Below are 12,272 nucleotides of genomic sequence, written 5' to 3'. Positions count from 1 at the left end.
CAAGTCTGTGAGACTCTTACCTCCAATTAAACAGCAAAAAGCTGGAAGTGGAGGTATGGCTCAAATGGCCTTGTGTGCAAAGTCAAACGAGAGCATAGGGCCCTGAGGTCAAGCCCCAGTACCAGCACTAAATCAATCTGACTCCATTTCTCTGAAAGAGAAGTATGGACCGAGACAGAGGAGTGAATGAAAAGCTTTGTGTGATCTCACCGTTCTCTGCTGGCTTCCAAATAGATGTTCCAGGCTGGGAAGGTGGCTCAATGGTAGAGTGCTTGTCTTGCATGCGTGAGGCCCTGGGTTCGATTCCTCAGTACCACATATGCAGAAAAAAAGCTGGAAGTGGTGCTGTGACTCACGTGGTAGAGCGCTAGCCTTGAGCTGAAGAGCTGAGGGACAGCGCCCAGGCTCAGAGTTCACGCCCACGACCGGACCCAAAAAAAAAAAAAAAAACAACAAAAAACAAAACCCAAATAGATGTTCCAAGCCCTAGTGAGCAATTGAGCTCTAGTTCTTATAGTTTACCAGCTGCCCACAAAAGTCTTCGGCTTAGCCCTAGTCCCTAGCCTCTTCTGATACTAAGTCTGAATTCTTCTCTTGTTTCTACTGAGGCTTCATGGACTCTTCTTGATCCCCTTATCATATTTTTTTTTCAGCTTTTTTTTTTTTTGTCAATACTGAGGCTTGAACTCAGGGCCTGGGTGCTGACTCAGCTTTCTAAACTCAAGTCTGGCTATCATTCCAGTCATACCATCACTTTGGGATTTTTGGTGGTTAATTGGTGATAAGAGTTTTCTCTCCTGCCTCTGCTGGCTTAGGATCTTGATGGTCAGATCTCAGCCTCCTGTGTAGCTAGGATTATAGATGGGAGCCACCGCTGGCTCTCAGCCTTCCTGAAGAGTAAGTAGTCCCTTTATTACTCTTCTACAGATACTGCCAAGGATGAGCTTGATGTTTCATTCTATGGGATTTGATAGGAAAGATAGGAAAGAGCAGTAAGTATTAGTAAGGGAAGTGACAAGTTAAACATCCTTGAATCCATTGTTTAAAAAAATTTTTTTTGTCAGTCCTGGGGCTTGAACTCAGGGCCTGGGTACTATCCCTGAGTTTCTTTTGTTCAAGGCAAGCACTCTACCACTGGAGCCATACTTCTTCTGTTTTTTGGGTTTTTTGTTTTGTTTTGTTTTGTTGGGGGGTCCGGTCGTTGGGCCTGAGCTCTGGGCCTGGGTGCTGTCCCTCAGCTCTTCAGCTCAAGGCTAGCACTCTGCCACTTGAGCCACAGTGCCACTTCCAGCTTTTTTCTTTTTGCTTATGTGGTGCTGAGGAATAGAACCCAGGGCCTCATGCATGCAAGGCAAGCGCTCTACCACTGAGCCACCTCCCCAGCCCCGCATACCTCTTTTTCTGGCTCTTTCTATTCATGTGATACTGAGGAAGACCCAGGGCTTCAGGCATGCTAGGCAAGCACTCTTACCACTAAGCCACATTCCTAACCCGAATCCATTGTTCTTGACTTCCATGAGGAACTAAGAAGATGGAGGGAATGGAACCAACAGTCATGTCCTGTCCTTCAGGAGCAGCAGTCCCTCCTCCAAGGCAGGCAGTACAATAATTTTCCTGTTTACTAAAACATCTGTATATGTTTGATATTCTCTAAACTGGGTGGTACCCAGGTTATCTTGCATAATCCCTTCTGTGAAATTCCTTCTCCTTCAGTCTGGGTGTTCCAAGAACAACTCACCTCTATAGATGTCTAAATGATTCATGTTTCCTGTCTCTTCCCTTCCTTCTGTTTTTTTTTTTTGTCAGTCGTGGGGCTTGAACTCTGGGCCTGGGCACTGTCTCTCAGCTCTTCAGCTCAAGGTGAGCACTCTTACCACTTCTGTTTTTCTGGTGGTTAATTAGAGGTAAGAGTCTCATGGATTTTCCTGCCTGGGCTGGTTTCAAACCACCATCCTCAGATCTCAGCCTTCTGAGAAGCTAGGATTACAGCTGGTGCCCAACCAAATTTTATATATATAGTATGGGTTTTGAACTCAGGGCTAGGCCTTGGGCTTGTAAAGGAGGTATCATAGCACTTGAGCTATATCTCCAGTCCCTTCCCCACTCCCCCCCCCCTTTTTTTTTTTTGCCAGTCCTAGGGCTTGAAGTCAGGGCCTGGGACTGTCCCCGAGCTTCTATTTCTCAAGCCAGAGAACCATTTCCAGCTTTTTCTGTTTATGTGGTACTGAGGAATCGAACGCAGGGGTTCACGCATGCTAGGCAAGCACTCTACCACTAAGCCACATTCTTGGCCTCCCCAGCCCTCTTTGCTGGTGTTTTTTTTTTTCAGATAGAGTCTTGCTTTCTGCCTGACTAGCCTGAGACAGTGAACCTCCTACCAATGCTTTCAGTAGCTGGGATCATAGATGTGTACTACTATTATCTGGTTCATTGGTTGATATGGTGGTCTGACTAACAACTTTTTTTTTACTGGGCTGGCCTTTAACTGTGATCTTCCTATTCTCTGCCTCCTGACTATCTGGAATAATATGACATGAACAGCATGAATATGGCATGAATAGCCATGTCCCCTTAAGAGAACATTATTGAATTTGTGTGTGTGTGTGTGTGTGTGTGTGTGTGTGTGTGTGTGTGTGTGTGTGAGTGCGTGTGCGCCATACCCGGGGCTTGAACTCAGGCCCCAGGTGCTGTCCCTGAGCTTTTGTGCTATGAAAAGCATTCTACCACTTGAGCTACAGCTTCACTTCTAGCTTTTTGGTAGTTAACTGTAGATCATAGTTTCCAGAATTTTCCTGCCTGGGCTAGTAGCTAGAATTACAGAATGAGCCACCAGAACCTGGTATTACTGGAGATTTTAACAATTTTTTTTTTTGTCAGTTGTAGATCTTGAACTCTGGGCCTCAGCGCTGTCCCTCAGCTCTTCAGCTCAAGGCTAGCACTCCAACACTTGAGCCACAGTGCCACTTCCAGTTTTTCTGGTGGTTATTTGGAGATAAAAGTCTCATGAACGTTCCTGCCTGGGCTGGCTTTGAACTGTGATCTCCTCCTGAGTACTAGGATTACAGGCATGAAGCACTGGTCCCTGGCAACACAAATATGTGTTACACTTATTGAGTAGCAACTCTATGAGGCAGATATTATAACCTCTATTTGATGGATTAAAAACACTTCCTGCTGGTGGCAAGTCTAGCAAGTGTGCAGACTTGGGTTTTATCTGCAGATATATAGTGGGGAAAAGGTGGGAAGAACATTAGACTCAGAGAAGTCTTTTTTGTTGTTGTTGTTGTTGGTCATGGGGCTTGAACTCTGGGCCTGGGCACTATCCCTCAGTGCTTCAGCTCAAGGCTAGCACTCTACCACTTGAGCCACAGCATGACTTCCTAGACTCAGAGAAGTCTTCATTTTGCTGGGCACTGGTGGCTCACACCTGTAATACTAGTTACTCAGGAGCCTGAGATCGGAGGATCACAGTTCAAAGCCAGCCCAGGCAGGGAAGTCCAGGAGACTCAACTCCAGTTAACTACACGAACACAGGAAATGGCACTGTGGCTCAAAGTGGTAGAGTGCTAGCTTTGAGCAAAAGAGTTCAGGGACAGTGCCCAGGCCCTGAGTTCAAGCCCTACAACCAATCAAAAAAAAAGTCTTAATTTTAATCCTTTATAAGATGGATCTAAATTATGTTACAACATCAGATTTCTGTAAACACTAATTATATGAGATAATACATAAGTTCTATGAGATCAAGAAATATTGCTTGATATAGTGCTACATTCCCCCGAGTGCCTAGGATAGTACCTGGTATGTAAATTCCCTGCATTGATTGAATGGATAATTGAACTTAGCATGCTTAACATAATACCTAGTACATAATGGTACTTTCTAAAGTCACAGCTATTATAATCATGATTCATCTTCATTCTTCACCTGGTTAGCTAATTAATCACCATCTGTTTCTCAAATCGGAGAAACACCTCTGTTCAAACTACTATTGCTTAGACTTCATATTATGCCTTAGGTCTTGCCTAAGATTATACTTTTTTTTGGGGGGGTCCGGTTGTGGGGCCTGAACTCTGGGCCTGGGTGCTGTCCCTCAGCTCTTCAGCTCAAGGCTAGTGCTCTACCACTTGAGCCACAGTGCCACTTCCAGCTTTTTTCTTTTTGCTTATGTGGTGCTGAGGAATGGAACCCAGGGCCTCAGGAATGCAAGGCAAGCACTCTACCACTAAGCCACCTTCCCAGCCCCTAAGATTATACTTTTAATAAGAAGATAAACTTGGTTTTTAGCCCAGGTTTGTCTGACCACCTCACTTGTCTCCATCATATAAAAGCAGAATGCTCTAAGAGCCAACTTCTCAGGCTTAGTTTCATTTTTAAAAGGAAATGACAAATACCAAGCGATTTGTGGGGCTGTGAGGTTGAAATCCCCTCTGATCTGTTCTCAGTGTTATCTCTAGAATGATCTCTCCAAATTACAAGTAGTCAGTTTTGGTGTAAATCTTCTCTTTTTTTTTTTAAAATAGAAAATGGTTATTATATGTTTGAAATATGTGAATCAAAGGATACCAATGAAGAGAGAATTAATTAGGCCAAACCAGAAAAGCAGTCATGTGGCTTTGTCTCCCAAGGTCTAGAATATTTGAGAGACTCACTTATAACCGCTTTCCATCTTATGGCCTTTCAATTTAACCTTTAGTTACAACTCACCACAATGGGGAAACTGAAGCTCTCCCAGCTTGGAGAAGCTATTCTCATTCTCTGACCCATGGCTCTTTACATCTTCTAAGGCAGCCATGGCAGGCTAAGCTCTACCCTCTGTTGTACCCCCTTTTAATGGCTCTTTTGCTTCCTCTTCTACATTTAAGGACCTTCCACCACATCAGGATTACCATGTAAGGCTACATATTCACAGGCTCTGAATTTCTGGGGGCTCATTGTACACGTACTTGAGAGTTAGAAACTCTGGGGTCCAGTCGTAGGATGGCCTTTTACATTTTTGAGTTTGCCACTAGATTCTCACAGAGTGAAACCGGGGGGAAAAACCCACATGCTTCTATTAGGGATCCAGTTTCTGGTCCTGCTCTGTCCCTAGGAGGAGGAGGCTGTAAGTTGTCAGATGTACGAGCTGTTGTTCTCTCTCTTTTTTTTTAAAAAAATTTTTTTTTTGGTCGGTCGTGGGGCTTGAACTCTGGGCCTGGGTGCTGTCCCTCAGCTCTTCAGCTCAAGGTGAGCACTCTACCACTTGAGCTACAGTGCCACTTCCGGTTTTCTGGTGGTTTATTGGAGATAGGAGTCTCACGGTCTGTCCTGCCCGGGCTGGCTTTGAACCGCGATCCTCAGATCTCAGCCTCCTGAGTAGCTAGGATTACAGGCATGAGCTACCAGCGCCCGGCTGAGCTGTTGTTCTCTATGAACAATGTTAGTAAGATTCCAGGCACTTGGGAGCACAGGCTGAAACCCCTGGGAAGTTCATTTAGTAGCAATTCCACTGATTGGCGGCCACATCATGATCAGGATCCAGATAGTCAGGACCTGAAGATAAAGTTCTTCTTCAAAGTGCATAATTTGGGCAAATATCAGGGTGAATCTGGTCTTTTCCTTTCTTTCTTTCTTTTCTTTTTCTTCTTGTGGAGGTTTAGGGCCTGAACTCAGAACCTGGACACCACTATCCCTGAGCTTATTTGCTCAAGGCTTGTGCTCTATCACTTGAGCCACAGATCCACTTCTGGATTTTTTGGTGGTTAATTGGTTTTAAGAGTCTTACAGATTTTCCAGCCTGGGCTGGCTTTGAACTGCGATCCTTAGATCACTGCTTCCTGAATATCTAGGATTAGAGGTGTGAGCCACTATGACCAGTGTGCTTGGCTGAACAATGTGTTTTCTTTTCTTTTCTTTTCTTTTTGGGTCCGGTTGTGGGGCCTGAACTCTGGGCCTGGGGCTGTCCCTTCAGCTCAAGGCTAGCGCTCTACCACTTGAGCCACAGCGCCACTTCCGGCTTTTTTCTTTTTGCTTATGTGGTGCTGAGGAATTGAACCCAGGGCCTCAAGCATGCAAGGCAAGCGCTCTACCGCTGAGCCACCTTCCCAGCCCACGGTGTGTTTTCTTGAAGAGGAAGTTCAAGTCCTCTAGTGCTCACAGGTCGAGGAGTCTGTGACTTTAGCTTTTGATAAACCTAGGTCGTCCATGGTTATTCAGGGTTATTATTGTTAGGAGATGGAGAGTTTTCAGGGGCTTCCTGATTCCTGATTCTAAGTGTATTGTTGAGGCTAGGATCTTGGCTAGCCATACTCCACATTGGGAGGGGGGACAGTCAAGTGTCCAACCCTTCCTTCCTTCCTCCCTTCTTCCTCCCTTCTTCCTTCCTTCCTTCCTTCCTTCCTTCCTTCCATCTTCCTTCCTCCCTTCCTTCCTTCCTTCTTTCCTTCCTCCCTCCTTTCCTTTTCTTTCTTTTCCTTTCCTTTCCGCTCTCTTCCTTCCTTCCTTCTTCTTCTCTCTATTTTTAATTATCCCTCCCTCCCTCCCTCCCTTCCTTCTTTCTTTCCTTTTCTTTCTCTTTGTGCCTGTCCTGGGGTTTGAACTCAGGGCCTGTGCTGTTCATGAACTTTCTTGCTCAAGGCTAGTGCCCTATTACTTGAGCCAAAGCTCCACTTGTGGTTTTTTTTTTTTTGGGGGGGTGCTTAATTGGAGATAAGAATATAACAGACTTTCCTGCGCAGCCTGGCTTCAAATCATGATCCTCAGATCTCAGCCTCCTAAGTAACTAGGGTTATAGGAAGGAGCCATGGATGCCTGGTAAAGACTCCAATTTAAATTCCTTGCAGAATATTGAGTCCACATTTATTGAGCATATAACTCTCTGCTTGGCACTATTCTAATTGCTTTACAGATATTCTAAGCTTACAGAATATTCCATTTTTATATGGGAAACTGAGGCCAGAGAGGTTGTTTAGATTCCTCAGGATCAACATCAGAGCTTAGATGGGAATCCAGGCAGTCCAATTCCAGACCTCCCCTACACACACACACCAACACACATGAAATCTGTGTCCCTGCACAGTATCCTTGGCTGCTTTTAGCAGTTTGTCCCCCCTCTGATCCATTATCTACCCCTTTATCTCTCAAAACATTATCACTAAGTACTGTCTCCTCATATATGTATGTATAAAACTGCTTTGTGGCAGGAATGAGATTTTTATAAATAGATAACCAGTAGATATTAAATGAATGAATGAGTGAATATTGGCAGTAAGATTCTAGATGCGGTATTAGAAGGGGAGATAATTCAGTTTCTGAAAGCTAAGTAAGCCAGACCTTGGGCACGTTCCCAGTAACAGCTATTCTTTCATTTGGACAGCAAGGGGCGCCAGTAATAATGCTGCCCAAACAACAATTCCTAAACTTGTCTGAGCAGATAGATGTAGGACACTTTTTGTTTTGTTTTTGTTGGTTTATGGTGTTAGGGATCCAAACTTAAGGCCTGTGAAATACTAGGCAAGTGATCTGTCACTGAACTACACCTCCCAGCCTGAATCTCTTTATTTTAATCAAGTGTAATCTCCTGTTCAACACTTCTGTTTCTAAAGGATAATCAGAAACCCTGAGGTATAGAGGAAGGACACTTAGTTTGCTGTATAGAGCATATCGTTTGTCCATACTTTAAGCAAAATGTTTATGTACCTGCTAGGTATGGGGAACATAGCCTATTAGAATATAAAGATGTAGGAAATGCAGTACTTTATGAGCTCAGGGGCTGACAGGAGGAGATAGATACTAGCTAATCAAGTCAAATGAAGAGAAGGAAGGGTAGAAAATGCAGTTAAAAATTCAGTGTATATCTTACAAAATTAAGAGAAGGGAGGAAAGGGGGGTGGAATTGGAGGGAGGAGTGAGAATGTTCAAAGGAATAACATTGACCAAAATGCATTGTTTTTTTGAATGGCACTCCTTTGTACAACTACCTAAAAAATAAACCAGTTATATAAGTACTCTAAAATATAGCAGAAGGGCTGGGAAGGTGGCTCAATGGTAGAGTGCTTGCCTTGCATGCATGAGGCCCTGGGTTTGATTCCTCAGCACCACATAAGCAAAAAGAAAAAAGCCGGAAGAAGTGCTGTGGCTCAAGTGTAGAGCGCTAGCCTTGAGCTGAAGAGCTGAGGGACAGCACCTAGGCCCAGAGTTCAGGCCCCACGACCAGACCCAAAAACAAAACAAAACAAAACAAAACAAAACAATAAAATATAGCAGAAGTCTGAAGAGATAGGACAAGTTTGGGAAGATACCAAAGGAACAGATGATGTTTTAAAGGTTTTTTGCTTTTTTTTTTTTTTTTGCCAGTCCTGAGGTTTGAACTCAGGGCCTGGGCACTGTCCTTGAGCTCCTTTTGCTCCATGCCAGCACTCTACTACTTGAGCCACAGTGCTACTTCTGGCCTTTTCTGTTTATGTGGTACTGAGGAATGGAACCCAGGGTTTCATGCATGCTAGGCAAGCACTCTACCACTAAGCCACCTTCCCAGCCTAAGTTATTTTTTCAATCTTCAAGTAGTTAGACAAAGGCGGTTTTATTCAACAAAGCAGTTTGTGAATACATGCATCTTGAGCAATGTCACTTCTTTCAACATTCTCACACATCCCTTCCCTCCCCACTCCTCCCATCATTCTTCTTAATTTTGTAGGATATACATTGAATTCTTTTTAAAATTAATATAATTTTGTTGTTATTGTGTTGTACAGAAAAGTTATTGTTTCATGTCAGGTAAGGAGTACATTTCTTTTTTTAGACAATGATGCCGATTCCTTCACTTTCCCCCATGTTCTCCTCCTGTCCCTGCCCACAAGTTACATAGTTCATTTTCCACATACTGTATGCTGAATAGCATGATTGCATTTGTCCTTCCCTTTCTGTACCCTTCCTTTACTCCCCATAAAAAGCCCCAAAGCAAACAGATGAATTTTTAAAGTTGAGTCTCCTCTTCCTCTTCCTTTTCCATCTTTTCTTTCTTTTTGAGTACTAGGGATTAAACTCAGGGCCTGATACTCTTGTGTGGCTTTCTTTGCTTAAGGCTGGCACCCTACCACTTCAGCCATGCTCAGGGATCGTGCCTAGACCCTCAATTTAAGTTCTAGACCAACAAGAGGAAAAAAAAAAAAAAGGAAGAAGATGAGGTTGCCTGGGCACCAAAGCCAGCCCAGGCAGACAAATCCCAGAAATCCAGAAACTCTCATCTTCTATTAACCAACATAAAATCAGAACTAGAGGCATGGCTCAAGTGGTAGGGTGCCAGCCTTAAGCAAAAAAGCCAAACATGAGTATTATTTTTCTGCGTGTGTGTGGTACTGGATTTGAGCTTAGGACCTGGTCACTGTCCTTTAGCTTTTTCTGAAGGCTGGTCCTTTACCACCTGATCTACAGCTTCACTTCCAGCGTTTTGGTTGTTATTTGGAGATAAGCATCTCAAACTTTCCTGCCTGGGCTGGTGCCAAACCTCTCTTCTCAGATCTCAGCCTCCTGAGTAGCTAACATTACAGGCATAAGCCACAGGGGTTGGAGTTGGAATCATGATATATTTTTCTCTTGTGATTGGCTTATTTACTTATTTACTTACTTTTCCTAATCTATGTTCTATCATGTGCCAGAATTTACTGTACCAGAATTTTATTTATTTATTTATTTTATTTTTTGCCAGTCATGGTGCCTGAACTCTGGGCTTGGGCACTGTCCCTCAGCTCTTCAGCTCAAGGCTAGCGCTCTACCACTTGAGCCATAGCACCACTTCTAGCTTTTTCTGCTTATGTGGTGCTGAGGAATCAAACCCAGGGCCTCATGCATGCAAGGCAAGCACTCACTCTACCACTGAGCCACCTTCCCAGCCCCTGTACCAGAATTTTAAGGTTATACAATATTCTGCTGTATGTACTTAACATTTTGTTTATCCTTTCCCTATAGATTCCGGGGTTACTTTGAATATTTTGCTTTGTGAATAATGTTACTATGAACATGGCTGTACAAATATTTCTTTGAAACCCAACTTTCACTACTTTCAGGTATATACCCAAAGGAATATAAATTGGATCTTTGCTAATTCTATTTTTAGATGGAAAATGTGATTTTTTGCCTCACAGGAAATGTAAAAATTTCTGAAAAATTCAAAGTCTTGATGTAAATTGGTAACTGGCTGACCGTGGTTTCTTGTTTCTAAGACTCAGACTTTTTGTGCCAAGTAGGTCATGTACTCATATACCCAAAGAAATCATGCGGTGGCTAAGGGAAATGATGTAGTCAAATTTGAAGGAAGTTGTGTTAAGCATGCTTTACTTTGCACTTTTTTAAAAAAATTCTATTTTGGTGCTTTTGAAATAGGGTCTTGTTATGTTGAGATAGGGTCTTGTTATCCAGGATGGCTTCAAACTTTTAATCCTCTGGCTGCCACTTCCTGAGTGATGGGATTACAGGGATGTTCCAACACAGCAAGCAAAATGGCTTTTCTTTTCTTTTCTTTTTGATGTGGTACTGAGGATTGAGCCCAGGACTTGGCACTTACTAGACAAGTGTTCTACCAGTTGAGCTACAACCTCAGCACTTGCTCATTTCTCCTTCTTCCCTCTCTCCTTCCTTTCTTTCCCTCTTTTGTGTGTACAGGCCATTTTCATTTCTGGCTTTTTGCTAGTTAATTGGACATAAGCATATCATTGACTTTCCTACAAGGCTGGCTTCTAACCTTGATCCTCAGATCTCAGCCTCCATGCTAGCTAAAGATTATTGATGAAAGCCACCTGCCCTGGAAGGTGTGCAGTTTCAAAGGAAGAACAGCTATATGAAGAGCTGCGGGTAGGGAGGAAAGTTTCAGGCAGAAGCAGCCGCACACAGAAATCGAGGCTGTGAATGCACCAAGAGTTAGGTGTGCATTGGCAACTTCACAGAAGGCTCTAGGATGGGGGTGTGACACAGTGGTGAAATGCTTGTTTAGCAAGCCTGATGCTTGGGTTTGGATCCTCAGCACTACTAGGGAAGAAAGGGAGGGAGGGGGGAGAGAGAGAAAGAGAGCGAGCAGCGAGAGAGTGAGAGCAAGCAAGCCAGCCAGCAAGTCAGTGTCAGGGCCAGCTAGAGTGGGGAGAGTGGTAGTAGCTGACGTTGGATATGTATTTTTATATCAACAGCCTACCCATTAAGCCAGGCAGCTGTTGGACAAATCCAAGCTCTAGTGTTCAAAGGCTTTCCTTAGAACAGGAGCTGGTTTATTACTGTCAGAGGAACGACTGGGCCTGATTGCTTCTCCTGCCTCCGGTGGCAAGGACAGGGTAGGGCACAGAGGTTTCAGTAAAGATTTGCTGACGGTATGCTCGAGAGCAGGAAATGCAGCTTTGCTGAAGGAGGCTCAGGCCCGGCTTGCTCTTTCCTGGGGCTCTCATTCTCAAGTCGCTGCCACTTCCCCCCACCAGGCTCAATGGGTAGGGAGAGTGAGATGCATGGGGGAACTGGCCACAGGCCCTTCCCGCAAAAACCTCAAGAGGGTGGAGCCTTGAGGGGCAGGTAGGAAAACGGACAGGGAGTGTTAAGCAAGGGCATCCGATTTAGCTTGAAAAGGAGGGAACCGGGGGGGGGGTGGGGGGTGTCAAGAAGGCAGTTGTATAAGTGGGACTTTATCCAGAGTGGTCTGGACATTTTAGTTGGCTTTTTGCAGTAATTTCCTTTGGAAAGACTCGCAGACTCTTCATGAACCTCTAGGGGCGGCTCCTAGTTTCTCACCTCAACCCTTTCTGCCAAGAGACCCCGGGGCCTCCCGGGAGCTCATCTGGACTGCAGTACCTAGAATTTCCCACCAGAGGTCGCTACGTACGGGAGCCTACGTGCACTGGTTCCTAAGCCGCAGAGAGGCGGAAGCCGATTGGTTGTGAGGTCGTAAGGAGGGCGGGGCTTGGAAGGCCAGTAGGGGTGGTGGGTGGGTGGGTGGGGGGGTTGGGGGAGCGCGCCCCCAGGCCAAACGCAGCGGGGCCGTAGTCACCTCCCGCGACGCCCCGGGCCGACTCTCGTTGCGTGGGGTCCTTGGTCCAGCTTGGGATCTAGCGCTGAGGCGAGTGGAGCAGCACCGCGGCCCGGGTATCTGGGCGGGGCAGTTGCTGTCATCGCCGCCGCCGCCGCCGCCACCGCAGGCCTAGGTTACCTAAGCAACTGCGTGTCGGGCCCTCCGATAGGCGGGCGGTTAGCGCGGGAGACTCGGGGGGCGGTGGAGGGAGGCTGAGGTAGGGGTCCGGACGAAGACCTTGAGCTGGGGTGGG

Source organism: Dipodomys ordii, unplaced genomic scaffold, assembly GCF_000151885.1.
Source record: "Dipodomys ordii isolate 6190 unplaced genomic scaffold, Dord_2.0 Scaffold22, whole genome shotgun sequence".
Lineage (NCBI taxonomy): Eukaryota > Metazoa > Chordata > Mammalia > Rodentia > Heteromyidae > Dipodomys > Dipodomys ordii.
The sequence above is the reverse complement of the archived record's forward strand: the minus strand, read 5'-3'. Positions refer to the sequence as shown.